Source organism: Oryzias latipes, chromosome 7 (assembly GCF_053564925.1).
Source record: "Oryzias latipes strain Hd-rR chromosome 7, Olatipes_Hd-rR_3.1".
In the NCBI taxonomy this organism is placed as follows: domain Eukaryota; kingdom Metazoa; phylum Chordata; class Actinopteri; order Beloniformes; family Adrianichthyidae; genus Oryzias; species Oryzias latipes.
Window position 1 is genome coordinate 30,553,727 of NC_136243.1, and position 18,441 is coordinate 30,572,167.

Genomic DNA, 18,441 nt, shown 5'->3' on the forward strand with positions numbered 1-18,441 from the left:
GTCCACCTCAGGTCTCATCAGATGGGGAGATAGATAACCAATGGAGCTGGTTATTTATAAAGTTTCATTTCATATTCTTTTGCAGAGGTGAGAAGTAATGAGTTACAATTACAGTACTTACTTACATGTACTTAATTAACTTTACTTTTACAATATTTTACTTTTATATTAGACATTCGAGCTGAAGATCTGTCATAAAAGCAAAGATTTTAGGCTATATTTTAGTCCTCTCAAGAGTCATATTTTGTATTTTGAAGAACAAAAGAAGGAGTTGAGAAATAGACATGAAGGATGTAAAATTAAATTACAGGACATCAAACAGTGTCGTAGACCCGTACATCTTAGCTGAAGTCTGCCTGTGATAGAAAAAAACACGCATTTTGGGACAAAGCCCTCATGCTCTCAGACAAACACAAAACAAATGACTTCAGCCCGGCAGTTGAGAATTTTTATAGTAAAACCCATAAAAGCCAACCTGCCTAAGTGAAAAGTGCACGTTGCTTTTTCTCTTGAGATTTGCCACTCGGTAATTGAGTGATTTCTCCTCCTGCAGCTCTATAATGGGCTTGTCGTGCTGAGCTGCTCAATGCATCTTCAAAAGGCACCAACTCTCTGTGGCTTACAGACGAGAGCTGTAAACTAGGTCGCCGAAATGAGAAACGAGCCAAGGAATTTTGCAAGACTGGAATTGAGATTTTGTGTGCACAAGGGGGCTGAAATAGTGCATTATTAAGGTGTGTTAGCTTGGGCACGAGTGAACGCCTCTGGTTTGATGTATTTGGGAGATGAGCTCCAATTGTGAATGCTTCAAAAAACAAAAAGGTCACAAGGAAATGAATCTGTGGAGGAGGGGAATTATCCAAATTATCTGTAATTTTAGAACGATTAAAAGAGCTGAAATGGGAGCATTTTGTCTCCATGGCGTCACCGTATTGAATCTGTTGTTTTGTTTAACATGCTGTGGCTTTTTGCTGCCTGCTTTGTTTCTCCAGAACTACGTTTTTTGCCAGAAGAGCTTTTTGCTATTTTGAAAGTCTCTTTTCTTTTCTGTCCTATATAAGTGCAAAGATCAGATTTAAAGCTTCAACGTGAGCAAAATAGGATCCCAGAAGTTCTCTGCTGTCCATTAGAAGGCTACAGGTCAGTGACATCCTCCATTACTGTGTGACCAGTAAAATGTCCAACCTGAGGGACTCACATTTTGCTGTGTTTCTCCATTATGACGCTGAGCTGCTCACTAGACTCATGAAATATGTAAACACGGGCTCTGCCAGCAGTTTCGCTGTAACCCTGGCAGTCTTAGATGATGTGTCCCTACGTGCATGAATGTACAGACAGTGTTCAGACGGATAATGGAGGCAGCAGTTTTCGTAGAAGCAGCAAGTGATGGGGTCAAATATGTAAGGGATAAAGCGCAACTTTGTTGTTGTTTTTTTTGTTTTTCTTTTTTTAACTTGTCCTGCCAACAGCTAAGCAAACAGATGAGAGCTGAAAGCCTTTTGTGTTGGACATTTTTTACTTTTACAACAGGGGTTATGAATCTTATGATACACCAGATGTATATTTAAATAAACCCCTTTTGTGATTTCAGCTAAACTTTATTCATGTTAATTATATTGGTAAATATTTTTTGTTGGACCGCCCGGACAGAAAATAAAAGGAGGAAAGAAGAGAGATGGATGACAGATAAAAGCAGGGGGGGGGGGGGGGGTAGAGGGGTGATTATAATTGCGAGGGTAAGATCATGAAGCGTCAGAAAGCAACAAGTTGCTGGAGCTTTATAATCACAACTGACAGGTTAAGATGCATGAAAAGTCTAAAATGGGCGGGGCCTGTCCACACACACACACACACTCAAACGTTACAAACACACCTGTTGGCTCCAAAGGTGTTCACACACAAACAAGTCTACATGGACATACTACCACTAACATTCACACACGCATCCTTATACATTGAGACTAACACATGTCAAACATTTCATTCAGTCACGCAAACTTTTTCTGCAAAGGTGAGATAGCACCTGTGCTCGAGTGAGTGTTTATGTTCTTATGGGGTGGATGATGGAATGTAAATGTTACAGCTGCATAATTGCTGTAGACTGCAAATCAGCTTCTGTTTAAACATACTTCCTGTTAAAGTCACACTCCATTTATATATTGATTTATTTGAAATAAGTAAATCAATAAATCAATTCTAATCTATCTTTAAAGTGTTCCCAGTAATCTCTTACTTATGATTATGTACTTTTTAGCCAAAATCAGGAAACCTGTATTCTTTTGTAGGACATAGTTTCTTCAGAGCAGCAGTAGTTCATTAGAAATTCGCCTATGATTTATGGGCATGACTATTGGTGGGGAGTAAGCCTACCCTAAATTCCCATCATCCCTGTGTTTACACTCTCTCCAGCTGGCTTACAGTCAACCTAACGTTACCTGGGGTGAGTACTATTGGAGCTATCCAGCCACAGAGTTTAGATTCAGATGCCGGCTCAGAGGTGAAAAACAAAGACGGACATAGATCTATTTGATGTCAAGTGGATGTATCAGGCAGAGCAGGTAGCTTGAGGCTTGTTAACCACAGCCACAAGCTTTTCAAACTGCATTTTATTTGCTCCTGACTCACAATAATTTGCATGAAAAATACTCAGAAGTGCAACTTTAAGCTTAACATTTTCGACATGTGTCACAAGAACATGGTAAAAACACCATTTTCATTGGAGTGGGTCTTTAAAGACTCTTTTTTTATGGCCTAAAATTGTTTTCACTTATTAGCAAACCTCCTCCTGCAAACGTTATGAATGTATCCACAGAGACCCAAACTATTTTCTGATTTTTTCTTCTTCTACAGCATTTAAGTGAACGATCAGTTTGTTTATAGCTGTGACAGCTTATTGTGTTGAAGTGTGTGCCGCCTCTTGCCTTCTGAATGTTTCTGCGTCTTTGGTGTCAGACTGCATGGCTGCTTCTGTCCTTGTTGGATTCATTTGTCTGTTTGGAGCTTTTCTGAACCGGACTTTGTGGCTTTTAGTTAAACATTAGAGACGTTGATTTTTCTTGAAAACCTTTTAAAAGGGTTGCTTCAGTATAGTTTACAGAGGCTGTCCCAGAAAGAGGATATCTGATGAGAGGCTGACTCTACAAAGGACATATTCTAAGGATGTGTGTTTATATCATTCCTATTATTATTTTTATCAAGTTTAAATGATTTTGATGTCTCATAAAACGTCTTTTTTTGTTGAAGTTTTTAAAAAAGCTTCTAAGACATAATATAACTTTTTATATGCTCAATATTCATTAAAAAATATGCTGTTTTTCTGCGTTCAAAGGGAGACCAGACTAAACCTCTTTGTTGTCTGCTGGCTACAGGCTATAAGGGGGTTAGAGGAAGGAAAAGGGGGTTAGATGAGGGAGAAAATGAGGCCAGTGAATAAAGAAATGAGGGAATTTCTAAATACTCTGGAAAGTTTTATGGGAAAAGGTTAAAGTTTATTTAGAAAGACCAATAACCCACATTGATTGCATAAAGATTGTTGATTGAGGAGAAAAAGATGACAACAGATTATGGTAAACAGTTGTTGAGCTGTAGCTTACAGCTGGCTGATTGTTCATCTGTCTGTTTCCCCCACAGACCATTGGACGCATGACCAATCCTCTTACACGTATCCGACCTGCGCCCATCTAATCCATGCTCTTTTATCCAGAGCCAGCTCCACTTGCATGGAGAAAAGCTGTTGTTTTCATCAGGTATTGATAACAAACTCTGACACTGAAAACAAGAAGGATGGTTAATGTTCTGTAGCACATACTGCTCATTGGTGGTGTAGTGGTTGGCACTCTCTTTCTGCATGGGCTTTGCATGTTCTCCCCGTGCATGCATGGGTTCTCTCTGGACACGCCGGCTTCCTCCCACAGTCCAAAAACACGCTACATGGGTTCATTGGTGCCTCTAATTTGTCCCTAGGTGTTCATGTGATTGTTCAACCCTGAAACAGATCGGTAACCTGTCCTGGATGTACTTCGCCTCCAGCAACTCGGTGACTCCAGAAGATATTAAGCAAGTTTGGTAAATGGGTAGATTGCTGATGGAGGCTCACTGTTGCTTTAATTTAACATATTTTGTTGTGATTTTGTTTGTGATTGTGCTTTTTGGTTTCACCAGGTCTGTTCACCTGTCGGTTAAGCTACTCCCAACTCATATTCATATTGTTGTTGTGTCCTTGGGCAAGACACTTCACCCTCCTTGCCTCCAGTGTGGCTCCACTGGTGTGTGAAAGTGCATGAATGATCCCGGTGATGGTCAGAGGGGCCGTAGGCGCGAACTGGCAGCCACGCCTCTGTCAGTCTGCCCCAGGGCAGCTGTGGCTACAACCATAGCTTACCATCACCAAGTATGAATGAGGAGTGAATGAATAATGGCCATAATGTAAGCGCTTTGGGTGTCTTGAAAAGCACAGATAAATCCAATCCATTATTATTATTATTTACCGGTACTCTCCTCCAAAGAAATCCTGACTGCAGATGGCTTGTTGCAGTACTGAGTAAGGCTGGAATCTGAGTTGCTTCCCTACCCCTAACGGCTTCTCCCTACCCCAACATTCAGCCCTAAGTGGAGAGATATTAAAAAATTGTGCCTTCAGATTTGAAAGTTACCACTCGATGATGTCATCAATATTCGACCGGTCATCTACAGTAGTGCGAATCTGCCAACGCTCGGAAAATACACAACAACATCAGTTTAATAACTTTGAAAAGTCGTGCAAAAACAAAAAAGTCATTATTTACATTTAAATGTGAGCTTCTGTGCTGCAGCGCACACCCACGTGAAGAACTGTGTTTCTTCTCCACTCCACTTTAAGGCTCCTCCTTAAAAAACTATTTTGGACCCCACTACAGTTTCAAATGCCCCTACAATTGAAACAATAGGGAGGAGCCAGACGGGTAGGGGAAGGAATTCCGATTGGACCAAAGTGTTTAAATTGGCCATGATCATGCAACCTTATCTTTCAGGACTATGCAGTATTCAGTACATGTGCACAGAAACCTGCACACGCCTTGCAGCCTGTTATTTTTGGTGCTGTTGTTCTGCAAGGGCTCATCAGTTACAATCTTTTATTGAACTTTTGCAGTTTTGTTATTCAGTGTGAACATACTCATAAAGATGACAATATTCTGCCGTTAAAGCAGCGGTGTGGACAAACATCAGAAGTATTTAGGCTGAATCAGGAGGGACCTTCTTCACCTAAAAGTTAAGTTACAAATTATTGCAGTCTAGACCCAGAAATCTGATCTGGTGCTACATTCATCTAAGTCAATACAAGTTTTTGTTGTTCTTTTTGTGAGTTTTTGTAACGTTTGAAAGTAAAAGTAGTAATACTAGAAAAAAAACACTCAGAGAAAATGTATTCAAGTTTATGAAGTATTTTACTAGATGTGTTGTTCTAACAGCCATTAACTCACCTGAGAGGAAACTGAAACAGGACTGGGCTGGGGTGGAATTTCACAGGGGACAGTGTGAGTGACTTATTTACTTCTCTTTGCACATTTTGTCTCAACGTCTGGATTAAAGTGGAAAGTTGCTTGTGTCTCAGACAATATGTGTGTAACTGATAGGATCTTATGCCTTCATGAACTTTTCTGTTGATGTCTCATGGTTCAGCACACATGTATAACCTTCATCACACTTTGAACAGATTTCAGTTTGCATTTCACTTCCTTAGTCTTTTTTATGCTGAACTATTGATGTAGCTAACAATCCAAATAACCAAACAGTCAAAAGTTATTTGTATTTGTTTTCTACTTTATTAATTAAAGTATGAATACAAATGGATCAATGAAAGAAAAATCTCTTGTTTTTAAAACAAGACAAGTTCACTTGAGGACAAATGTCTTACAATATTGTTCCTTTGTTATCTTTTTCTGCTACTTTAAGCTTTTTTGAAGCATTGTACTTATGTACAAGTGTAATAACTTCTTATAATAGAATAGAATAGAATAGAACTTTATTAATTCCCACAGCTAAATTAACCCAAAGTTAAAATCGGTTCCAAAACAAGCTTAGACAGATCACATACAGTTCAAGGTTGACTGCGTAGTAGCCTTCAGAAAGGTGCTTCTATCTCAGCCTGGGTGTGGATGGGTTACAAGAGGAGGGTAAGGTCATTAGTGGCCAGAAAAATAACAAGCTTGTTATCTGGCTCCTTTTTCTCAATTTTTAAGACGAGTTTTCAATCACAGAAAACACATATATGACTCTAAATTTGATTCTAACAGGCAGATAACTATTGAGGACTCATGAGAGATCAAGATGAGATGTTTCAGGGCTAACTGAAGACCAGACATGCCGCTGTTTTCTGGAGCATCTGGAACGTTTTTGACAGCAGATCCTGACGGAGCAGCTCTCAGCACACACCAGAAGTCAAAGCAGGAGAAAACTATACAGCATTACATAAGACCTGCTTTTTCCGTGTGGTAAATAATGCAAACCTGCACAAACTGGAGGCAGAGTTGAAGCTGTTAGAAGAGGACAGCCGATCAATCATGACACAAAGATTTGTTAACCAACTTGGACAGAGAAGTGGAATGAAATGATGGGATTGACAGGTAGAGTTAAGTGTCGACTGCAAAGAAATGAAGCAAAAACTGTCAGATTTGACAAAATACACGTGTTATGCTTGCTGAACCACTCTTTTACAAACAGAGCCAGATCATAAAGTCCTCTTGTTTTGTTACCAAGAAAAAGAGAGAAATATCAAATTGTTTTACATTTTATTTGGATTTAAGACCAACTTGATCTTTAGCAGTCTCCTCCAGGTAAGAGCCACTAGTGTCACAGTGTGCTAATGTCTTTTCCAGCTCAGACGAGATGTCAACACACTGTGACATTGGCAGCGTGTTATTACAGCCTGTTGGTTTCTCATTCCCTCCTCACTGAGGCCTTGTTCTCGCCTTCCTCTATCATGTTTCAGCATCACTGCTGTCTGTCAGGAGGCCTGATCCAGTTTCTGTTTATGTTGGGGTTTGACGTCACAGCTCTCCTCCAATTTGTATTCATTCTCACTCATTAACCTCCCAAAAAATGCATTATTTTTCCAGCTGCTCCATGATGCCCTTTTGAGGTCAGAGGTTTAAGTAACAAAAAACGTCTTCTTCCATAAGCCAAAATCAGTTATTTGTCACCTGGCTTTACTGAGTTGCATCATTTTCAAAGCTTTGAGTCTTACTTCACCTCCTTGTGTGGATTCCTTGGAGTTTCTTCTTTCATCTTAACTGAGCTGTCAGCTCCTTCCAATTTTATTTCTGCAGAACACTCAGTCTCGCACATGACTCAGTGACTGTGGCAATCTGACATTCGGAGGGAGCGGCTCTGACTCAGCCACACTCCGAAAAGCAATCGTGGGATTTGCAGCAGTGCAAACACACACTCTCACTCAGAAAAAAGCGCCCCCAGCAGTGTTTATCTGAGGGGATTCTTGTCAACCCCGAGTCCTTCACCTCCTCTGCCTGCAGACAGTAAATCAACATTTGTGTAACGACTGAAAACACAACGTCCTTCCTGGTTTTTAGTTAGCCGTTCTTCTGTTGCCTTTCTTCCCTAAATGTAATTTTACTTCCTATTTCCATAGGTCATTGAGCAAAGAGTTACGTCAAACTCCCATCAGCTGTTAGTGACACAATGTACTGGAGAATAAAGTTCAGGTCAAAGTCAAGACCCTGATCAATTACTCTTAGCAATTTATCGTCAAAATTATAATTGAACTGTTCTAGCTGTGTTTATTTTTTTAATAAAATTATAACATCCTTCTTTAATTGATATTTCACCTTTACTTTTAACATATTCAACTCATTTCACTTTTTTTGGGCATAAACTTTTTTATTTGTTCGAAAATAATAAAAAACTCATAAAAAGTTAGTTTTATTTTTGACAAATTAATCTTTCTCCAAAAAAAAAAAAAAACAACCCCACACCATAATTCCTCCTCCACCAAATCTCACGCTCGCCATGCAGTCCGAAATGTACCGTTCTCCTGGCAACCCCCAAACCCAGACTGGTCTACCAGACTGTGAGATGGAAAATGTGATTCATCACTCCACAGAAAGCGTCTCCACTGCTCTAGAGTCCAGTGCTTTACACCACTTCATCCAACGCTTTGCGTTGCACTTGGTAATGTGTGGTCTGGATGCAGCTGCTCGGCCACCAAAACCCATTCCGTGAAGCTCTCTGTGTTCTGTACCTGGGCTCATCTGAAGATCACATGACGTTTGGAGCTCTGTAAAAATCTCTTTGCTTTATGCGCTTCAGCATCCGCTGACCCCTCTCCGTCAGTTTACGTGGTCTACCACTTGGTGGCTGAATGGCTGTTGTTCCCAAACTCTTCCATTTTGTGATGACAGTGCTGACAGTTGAAGGTGAAATATTTAGGAGCAAGGAGATTTCATGACTGGATTTGTTAACAGTTCCACGCTGGAATTCACTGAGCTCCTGTGAGCGGTTCATTTTTTCACAAATGTTGGTGAAAACCGTCTGCATCAATGAGTGTTTGATTGTATTCACCTGTGGCCACGCCAAGTGGTTAGGACACCTGATTCTGATCATTTGGATGGGTGAGCCAATACTTTTGGTAATATAGTGTAAAGTTATGCTCCATACAAGGCATAAAAACCTCTGCAATACTGTTTTTATCGCAAACTAGTGAAAATGATTATGTCACAATTAGATAACAGTTTTTTGTTCTTTTCACAGAAACTGAATCTTTTTTAGTGATAATAGTTAAGATACTTTGGAGCCTAAAGACATCTGAGACTTATAAATGCAGTCATAATTGCATTTTATTTTCTGAAAAGTAGTAATAACGTTTAACAAGTTAAATACTCGCACATTCACACACACACACACAACTATCCGGACTTGGACTCGGTACCTATGTGGCTACAGACAAATAAAAATGGAATTTTAATTATTTAAATGAATACAGTTAATATGAGTTATGAAAAAAAGATGTGCAAGCTCTGACTCCTGATGCATACCTGTTTGTCACAGGAAGTGCTAAAGCAGTCTAAGATATTCTGACTTTTTGTATCCTTTTGACCCTGCAAAGGTCAGGTTAATAGAACCAGCAGTTCCTTTCATCTACATACATAGAGACAAAACAAAACTCAACTTTGGGCATGACCTTTCACACATAAGTGCTAAATGCTAGTGTTTGAAAATGCTAGTGTTTAAAATTGTAAACACCTTTACATTCCTGATTAGCTTTGCTCAAAGTCAGTATTTACAGCAGAAAATCATCTTTTATTCTAGATTAGAAGTTGTGCAGATGAAGTGTTGAATGAATTAGGTAATTATATGAACAGAAAAACACATTAAAATACTACAGAAAAGCAATTTTTTAGACTCATTAAACATGCATTTGATGCTCTTCGATACCCTTGTTGTTTTTTTCATTAAATATTTCATGAACAGTCTTGACTTTTTTTCTATTTACTCTGGCTTCATTATGTTGAGCTGGGTTTAAGGGGCAGGAAGCAGCTCTCCACAACTTCCTGTCTGATAACAGCGGTTGAAGACCTGCAGGAAACAAGCCAGGAAAAAAAAGACAAGAAAACACAGATAATGAATCTGTTTGCATGGTGAACCTCAAATCTGGGGGTTTGACAGAAACAGAGAAGTTTTTATCTTGGAGGGATTTAGAAAATAATATCTTTTCTGCCGATGCTCAGTTACTGCCTCGTGGCTAAAAGACAAAACGGGACCTGTCACAGTCACGTCACGGCGGGATAAAAGGCTGAGAAAACGGGCACGGACACATGTAAGAGAAAGCACATCAGGATTTGTGACAAGAGTGGGGTGATAGTCAGTCTGAAGGAGAGGCATAAAAAGATGAAGACAGCACGAAAACACACAAAGATTGCACGCCAGCAGCACTGTCACAAGATCCAAGGACTTGTTTTGTCTTTGTGAAAATCAGAGAGGTGATGAGGGAGCCAGGAGCGACACGTGTTTGTGTGAGAGTGAGGGAAAAGTGCGAGTTGCCCGATGAGAGACGGAGGGTGGAGGCACTCAGGGGAGACGGAGACTCCCCTCAGCCTCTATAAATCCCTTTCATGTGTGATTGGGGCCGTGTTTCTGTCTCCTCGTTATCTCTCTTTGCAGACCGGGTATCACTTTCTCTGTGCCAGTTAACTGTGTCTGCTGCACAAGTTCTTCCTGCTTCCCTGCTTTTCCTTAGAAAATTTAATTCAAGCTTAATTAAAAAAAAGACTGAATCAAACTGGAGAAAATGGACAACTTTTTTTTCTTCAGCCACAATTTTCTAAACCTGATTAATCTGTTTGGAGGTCACGGGTTGCTGGAGCCTATCCCAGATGCTGGGTGAAGACGGGGTGCACCCTGAACAAGTCTCAGCACATGAAACGTCTCGTTACTTTATAGTTAAAAGAGATTTTTTAAATATACATTTTGTTTTTAAAACTTTGACAAACTATTTATTCTTTGAAATGAACTAACCAATAAAAGTGCTTTTTTGTTTTAGGTGATTTAAAAAAAAATACAAACAAGGAACCTGACCTCTGACCTCATTATTATAATAACTGCTGCGGTTCAAAACTCTGTTTTTTTGACCTGCAGGACAAGGCAAAGCATATTTTTCTAAAATGACCTCCTGGTGTGACACCAACTTCTGGAAAGATTTGGAGACTTCCTGTCAACTTAAAACTTCTGCTTGGTTTTTAAAATATTTAGCCCTATGGACATGGCCTTTAGTATTTGTTATGTTTTCAGTTTTTTAACTTTTGCTAAATTTCTAAAATAACCTTTGTTTTCATAGGTCGTCGTTTCAGCGTGTTTTATCCTACAGAGAGAATCAGATCGTACACATTTATAAGAAGTCATACTTTAATGAAAACTTTGTTTTTAACATGTTCTTTTACTCACGATGGAGAACATACATTAAGAAAATCAAACTCAAACTTGCATATTGAGTATTTCTTTATTGAAATTGCAGTGAATCAGGAGCAGATGAAACAATATAGTTTAAAAAACATCGTATTTGTGACGTAAACACGCTGAGTGAGCCACAAGCTTCCTGCTCCGCTCCTTTCTGATGCATCCACAAACAGATCCATGGACGTCTTTGTTTTCCTCGGATGGCTCCGATGTTCGGTGATGTTCAGCTGTGGATGTGAGGGGCCTTTAGCTAGCGGGAGAATGCGTAAACAGAGAGCCTAGTTATGGGGGACAGGAAGGGGGCTCTGGTCCAGCAGTCGCGCCTACAAACTACTGCCGCTCTGCAGAAACTAAATTCTAGAAAACAAAAATTAGTACTATTAGCCGTACTAATAAACCCTGCTGCAATAGGAACCAGCCGTCTGCCCGTTCTTGTGACAATTTTTATTATCATCTCATAATTTTCATCCCAGCTTCAGGCCTGGCGTTTTCTTTTGTTTACTGAGATGCTTTCTGTAATCTGTGTTTCCAGATAATTTTGCTGTTTTAGCTGCTGCTTCTTGTGTTTTTGGGGATTAAGAATATATTAAAATGAAGGACAGTTTCAATCTGATTGCTCTCCAATCTGAATCTGATCCCATAAATCAGAGCACTTGTGGTAAAAACGCTAAATCTGCAGCCTGCTTTTTTGTGGAAAATTCCGTTGAGTTTTTTGAGCCACGGAAACAGAAAAATTTGGTTTGGTTTCAAGTCCTGCTCTCGCATTTCACTGGTACACTGAATACAGCTTTCATCAAAACTTGTTAGACAGCTTAAATTTGTTGAAATAAAAAAAAGTTATATAATAAACAATTTTGAAAATTCAAGACTTTTATTGTTGGGTGCAGCTAACTCGAACATTTTGTTGACTTTGGTTTGTGATCCACTGCGTTTTATTTTGCTGCATGTCTGCAGTGTGTTCTTTTATTCAATTGTTTTTCGGCTGTGGACATCAGTGAGGACAATGATTCAGAGGCCTCTGGTGACTTTCACACTTCTGTATAATCCCGTTAAACCCTTTCGCCGCCTCACTTTTTCTTTGCTGTCATTGTTTTGCAGCAGTGCAGAGTCAGAGAATTACATAAGCTTTTGCAATAGAGAATATAACCCAGAAATGGAGATCACATAAATTAATTCCCAGGCATAAAATGTTTGATGTGACAAATGTAAAAAATGAACAGAGTCTAAATGAACAGAGTCTGTCACCCTTCCCCCAATGTAAAAGCTTCTAATGCTCAGTAACTCACAGGCAGCAGACCCCAAAGGCTGCCAAATGTCAGCCAAATCTGGGGCGCGTTCTTCCCTGAACGGATGCAAGTATGCAGCCAGATGAGCTCCTGCATCCATCCAAGCATGTGGTTGCCACGGTGACCTCAGCCTCTATCTTTCACCTCCAATAAAATGGCTGAAATGCTCTGTAAAAGAAGGGTGGGGGGTTGTCTGGAGGCATTTAGAGAGTTGTCATGTTGTATTATCCCAAACAGCATGTTGAGTCTGGGTTTATAAACACTTTTAAGGGTCTCAAATGTTGTGTGGTTTCCTAAGATCAATCAAAAATTAGATATAAACATATATAAAAGGATGTTAACTTTAAAACTTAAGGGGGCACAAATATGAATTTATTTTTACATGACTAACTTCATACTTTTTGCATAAGTTCAACATCATGATAAATTCGGCAAGTGACGAATGCCGACTGATCCATGACCGTGGAGTGTGGAGCAGGAGAACGGGCGACCTAAAGACAGGGGGCACAGGAAGCAAATGAAGCAGAAAAGGGCAAATGAGAAGAAGTGGTGTGAAAATAATCTAAAAATGAAGAGCTCCTTGTTCTGATGCAGTTCTGTCTAACGGCGAAAATGTGGGAGAAATCCTGTGAGAGCAGTGATGCCTGCTGGGATCATCGGGATTGGACAGCAATTTATTCGCAGCATGGTGGCCACTATTTCATGATCGGCGTTCACTCTGTGAGATTATTAAATATTTCCCCTAACAGGATGAAATTGTCAAAAAATTAGAACATTATCATAAATGCTCAAGTATTATTTCAGTGTTTTCAGAAAACAAAAAAATTAGAAAGAAAGAAGAAAAGATTTTTGCTTTGAGGCTTTGTTCCCTTCGGGCAAACCCCTGCCCCTGGTTGATTATCTGCTGTCTTAGAGATCAAAAAGGATCAGCTTTGTTTTAGACTTTTTAATAACAATCTCAGCATGTGACGCTTATCGGTATGGGGTCCAAACTGATAGCATAATGACTACAGAGATAATAAAACCCTTCCTTTTAGTTTCTTCCTGTTGATGGCAGATTGCTTGCCTTGTACACACACTGTAAAGCTACACTAGCTATGACAAAATGAGAAGATAATTAGACACCAAGTGTTTTTGGAGATCCACCCCTTCCCGTTTATCTAAATGGAAAAGTCTGTTATTCTCTGGAGCTAAGATATAATTTACCTACTGCACGGCCTCAGCTCATTGTGTCTCAGCGAGCCGAATGTCAAAATGTAGGCTTACGTTTTCAGGCGACAGCTTGTTTCTGTGTCAGACTTGGATCAGATCATGACAAACAAGGAAAACATTTGTAACACAATGAAAAGCATCTCATATCAACTGTAAAGCATGGTGGCGATAGAATCATGGTTTCGATTTGCTCTGCAATAAAGAACACCTATGTACTCGGTGCGGGCCATGGATTGTGGATTGTGTTCTTCTATGTCGACTTCAGCAAATTAACATGTATTAGTCCGTCAACAACTGAGTTTAGTTCCCATTTTATCAGAAATTAATAAGAACAATGCCCGCTGGAGACATTTTCAAACAGGGTCCCACCAAATCCTTAATCCATGATCACAGTCTTTCATTCTGAAGATGTAATGCAGATGCCTTAAGAACTATGTCACCCAGATGAAATGAGCCTTTAAGTCTGTGTCACAGCTAAGCTGGTAACCCCTGTGAACAATAGCCTATGATGTTGGTGGCCCTCAGGATAACCATTGTTGAAACCAACTTCACCTGGGTTTGTGTGATGACATCTGACTGATGGGGTGAGATGTTCTCCCAAAGGGAAATACCAATGTAACACCGTCCATGTTTTGAGCTTTCAGTCAGGCAGGCGCCTGTGGTAATGACAGTGACACCGGCAGAGAGGATACTGTTGTGCATAAGCATGAAGAGTCTTCCAGATCTGTTTACAAAGTGTAACAAAAGAATTGTGTCTTCTTCTGATAGCCTTCTTCTGGTCTTCCCATAAGAAGGATATCAAACCTTCAACTGCTGCAAAATTCAGCAGCACACTTGCTGACCACGGGACAAAACACATTACACCCATTTTAAAATTGCTACATTGGCTCCCCGTGCAATTCAGGACTGATTTTAAAGTTCTTTTATTGGATTATTAATCTTTGTGTGGTCTTGGGTATTCATATTTATCTGACATGACCTTTAGTATGAGCCCTCGCTGACCTTTGAGGTCCTCTGGGACAGGCCTTTTGGTTAGTCCAAAAGTCAGAACTAAAACATACGGTAAGGTCTCATTCAGGTTTTATTGGACCTTGCCTATGAAACCGCCTCCCGGAGAGCCTCAGGGCCGCAGAGACCATTCATGTTTTTAAAAGAAGGCTCAAGATCTGCCTTTTCAATCTAGCTTTTAGTTGAAATTTATTGATTTACTTGATATTTTAAGTATTTTATGTTCTCTTTTTTTACTAATTTGATTATTTTTATTCTCGTTTACCGATTTATATCTCTCTATTAAGGCTTATTTATTTACTTATCTGGTTATGTATATCTTTTTTAACTTTCATTTTTTATTCCTTTTACATTTTAGTTGTATCTCCAGTGTTTTCCTCAGGGGGATCCTCCAAATCCGTGACTGACCCTTCTAAGTCAACTGGGTCACGGGCTCTTTTCTTAGATCTGGGGGATACTGTGATAGCATATTCTGTGAACTTGAGTGGGGGGAGGCACTTTTGTGGCCAGGTCCCCAAAAATATAATTTCCCAATTTCAGTACAAAGCCCGATTTCTACATCTTCCATACCTGTGGATCTCGTCTCTGCTCCAGCTCCCACACTTGGTTGTGGACCGTGCCTCGCGGCCCCAAGCCGTCCCACAACTCCATCTGGATGAATCTGCTGGACTATTCAAACATGTGGTTGTAGAATTAAAATAAGGTAATTCTTCTTTAAAAGTTCTTGTACATCGCCTGTCCATCCTTGGAGAGGATCCCTCCTTCCATCCCTGAAGTTTCTTCTTTTTTTTCTGGAATCTGTTGTTTCAGGAGAATTTCTTACAGAGAAGGATGCCCAGTTTAGCATAGTCTGTTTAGTTTAGATTAACCATTACCTATTGAACTCTATAACTTCATGTTCATTATGATTTTTTGTTCATTATACAATTATTGGTATGAAGCCCATTGAGACGACTATTGTTGTAATATTGGGCTATCTAAAAAAATTGACTTGAACGTAGAACATGAACCGTGCATCATTATTGTGCTGTTTAAAATGCAATTCATTGGTGATTCGTAAGTGATATGTAATCTGATACGTGTGCCGTATACGTAATATGACAGTCATACATCAATGGTACATGAGTGAAAAGTCTGTTAGACATACGTGGAATGGTTGTGGAAAGCCACAAATTTGATTGCATATGAACAACATTATACATGTGTATGTCATGGTGCCTCTGTCAGATATCCTCCCCCTCCCTCTTTGCTTGGCTCCTGACTCAACACAGCTGCGTCCACTCACCTCATCACCCGCCTGCCTTCAAAAGGACATCCAGGACCAGTATTCATCACCAGTTCGTTGCTCCTCTATGGTGCATAGTATGTTCGCCTCGTTCATAGACCTAGTTGTTTATAGCTCTTGCCTAAGTCTTGCTCTCCGTCTGTCCTCAGGATTCCATCACCAGGAGTGGTCGCACAAGTCATCTTCGTTCCAGATCCAAGCCTCAGAACACTTCCTGTTTCGCCACGAGCCTCTGCCATCTCAAGGTTGTTTCCACCGGTGACGCCATGGGCCGCAGAAATTATCCATCATCGTCGTGGGTTCCCCTCAGATGTTACAGCTCCGCCCACCATCTACAAAACCAAGAACCGAAAATTAAAATACTTTACTTACCATCATACTCACCTGTGTTTTCTTCCGGGTTCCACTGTCTGGGTCTGTTTGCTCTGCTAGCCATGACAGAGTAAACTGCAAAATCCTCAACTGACCAAAACTTTTGAACTTCCTAAAACCGAATTTGTGCAAAGATCCATCAGCTGAAACCCTTGACGCACATCTGCACACACTGATGAATGACGAACGCAAGATGATTGTCTGCTTGATAATAACATTGCCAAACAGTGTAAGACAAGTTAGGAATTCATATCAGACTATTGAAATTCTTTTCTCTCAGTGATTATTGGCTGGGGAGTAACACCACACAGAAATCTTGGACATGTTTTCTTGACAATTTTGCATGAAAAAGAGCATCTGTGATTGCATGAGAACAAATAACAAACATGACTCATGTGGACGAAATGTTTTCTTTCCATGCAGTTTCATTACTCTCCTTCTTTGTCGAAACGATTTGGCTCTTCACCGCTAACTGTCTAGAGTTTTTGGCGTACCAGCGCTGCCTCAGGGAGGAAAGAGGATGATTGCTCAGAGTGTAATTTAGAGGGGTGGGGGACACGGAGGTAAAGGCATGCTCTGAGGTCTTTGGGTTTATGGTTTCTCATCCTAAATGACCCCTTTCAAGAGCTTTGGTTTATGAACTGCCACAAATGATGGCCAAGACGATCTGGTGGCTGCGTATTGATCTGCCGCTCAAGCTCAAACTCCTGCTACAGAGGGGTGTATTTCTGTTTCCCACATACATTTAGCCGTTCAAATGTGTGGAGTCAGTTGCGCTGTGCTTTTGGAACAAACAGTAATTTAAATCCAGAAACAACAGTGTTACTAGGAAATACCTTCACGTTTGCCCACTTAGTGCTTCACACACAGCTTTTAATGCTCGTATTAAAATTGACAAAAAGGGGGAGCCAGTTTAGCTCGTGCTGGTTTGCGGCGCCTTCCGTCCGTGAAACCCGGGTTCGACTCCAGGCTGCTCCCTGTTCCCTTCTCTACCTCTGCCGGTTCCAAGCCCGGTCAGAGAAGGTTGCGGCGTAAAACATTGCCAAATTTACCATGCGACTTGTTCGCTGTGGCGACCCCTGATGGGAGAAGCCGAAAGTGGAAGAATTAAAGTTGACAAAAAGTCTAATTTCATTGTTTTTGTGTTGTCAAAATGTCTTACCAAAAGTGAATAATGAGATAGGTGTAATTATTTACACCACTTTTAGTAAAGGTTGCACCATCCATGCATTTTCTATACCCACTTCTTTTTGTTCAGTGCCATAGGGTTGCTGGAGCCTATACCCAGTGACTGTCGGACAAAGGCAATGCACACCCTCCCAGTCCATCAAAGGGCCATGCAGAGATAGACAACCAAGCACACACACATTCACACCTGAGGGACAATTTAACGGTTGTGCTACCTTAGATGACCCCACCCTTACATTGACGTGTTCTCCCTACCATGACAAAGGTGGATAAAGGTGGAAAGATTTCATGTAATCCATGGACACCAGTGAAGATCACAAATCATCACGAAAGAAACCTCTAAACAGCCTCTGCCAGTATCCTTAACGCTGTAATTCTTTTACAAGTCAAGAAAAAAGCTTCAGAGCACTGTCTAGTGGGTCTAGATGACCCAGCTCCCAATGTTAAAGTGCCTAGGATAGCACAAGGGTTACAGTAACAAATTGACCTCTGAGACATGTTTTTGGAGTGTGGAAGGAAACCGCCAAGAGAAAACCCAGACAAGCGCGAGGAGAACATGCAAACCAACACTTTCTCACCCCAACTCGTCATATATGGTTGCATGGGCAGGGACCCCCTTCCATCACATGATGCTTTGAGTGAGCTTTGGGTGTCATGGAGGTGCAAGCAGCAAATGTTGTAATCCTGCATAAGTTCACAGCACCAAACTTTTTTCTTTTCCTTGTGTCCAGCTTTTCTTTGCAAAAATGAGGTCAGTTGACCACCAGAGGTGAATGTCCAGGTTTTTTTTCTCTGATGACAGTTCAAGGACTGACTGAGCTTATACACCTGAACTTCAATAAGATTCTTAGTGACAGCAGTCCACCCCCCCCCCCCCCCCCACCCCTCCACACACCCTGTCTCCCACAAAATCTGGGGAAACAATCAGTGTATCTCTGGACAGCAGCAGATCTTCTGACGATTAACCTTGTTAAACAGCAGCACAACAATCGTGTGTCATTGTGGCTTTCCATTGACCCATCAGATTGTGACTTGACAGACTTTTAACCTATAAAGTTCAGCGTTGATTGGACCATGTTTGAGCAACTTGTGGATTATATTATGGACTATTCATGTCCCATTTCCAACGTAAGTTTTTACTTTTAA

The 18,441-nt window shown here is 40.5% G+C and overlaps 1 long non-coding RNA gene across 1 annotated transcript; it reads left to right on the plus strand.

Annotated features, from left to right (window-relative positions):
- Window positions 1–439: 439 nt before the first annotated feature.
- Window positions 440–18,097, plus strand: LOC110015332 (uncharacterized). The gene is made up of 4 exons (XR_002290517.3): window positions 440–1,140; window positions 3,631–3,746; window positions 3,964–15,805; window positions 15,885–18,097. It is a non-coding gene; the product is annotated as an uncharacterized LOC110015332 (long non-coding RNA).
- The last annotated feature ends 344 nt before the right edge of the window (window positions 18,098–18,441 follow it).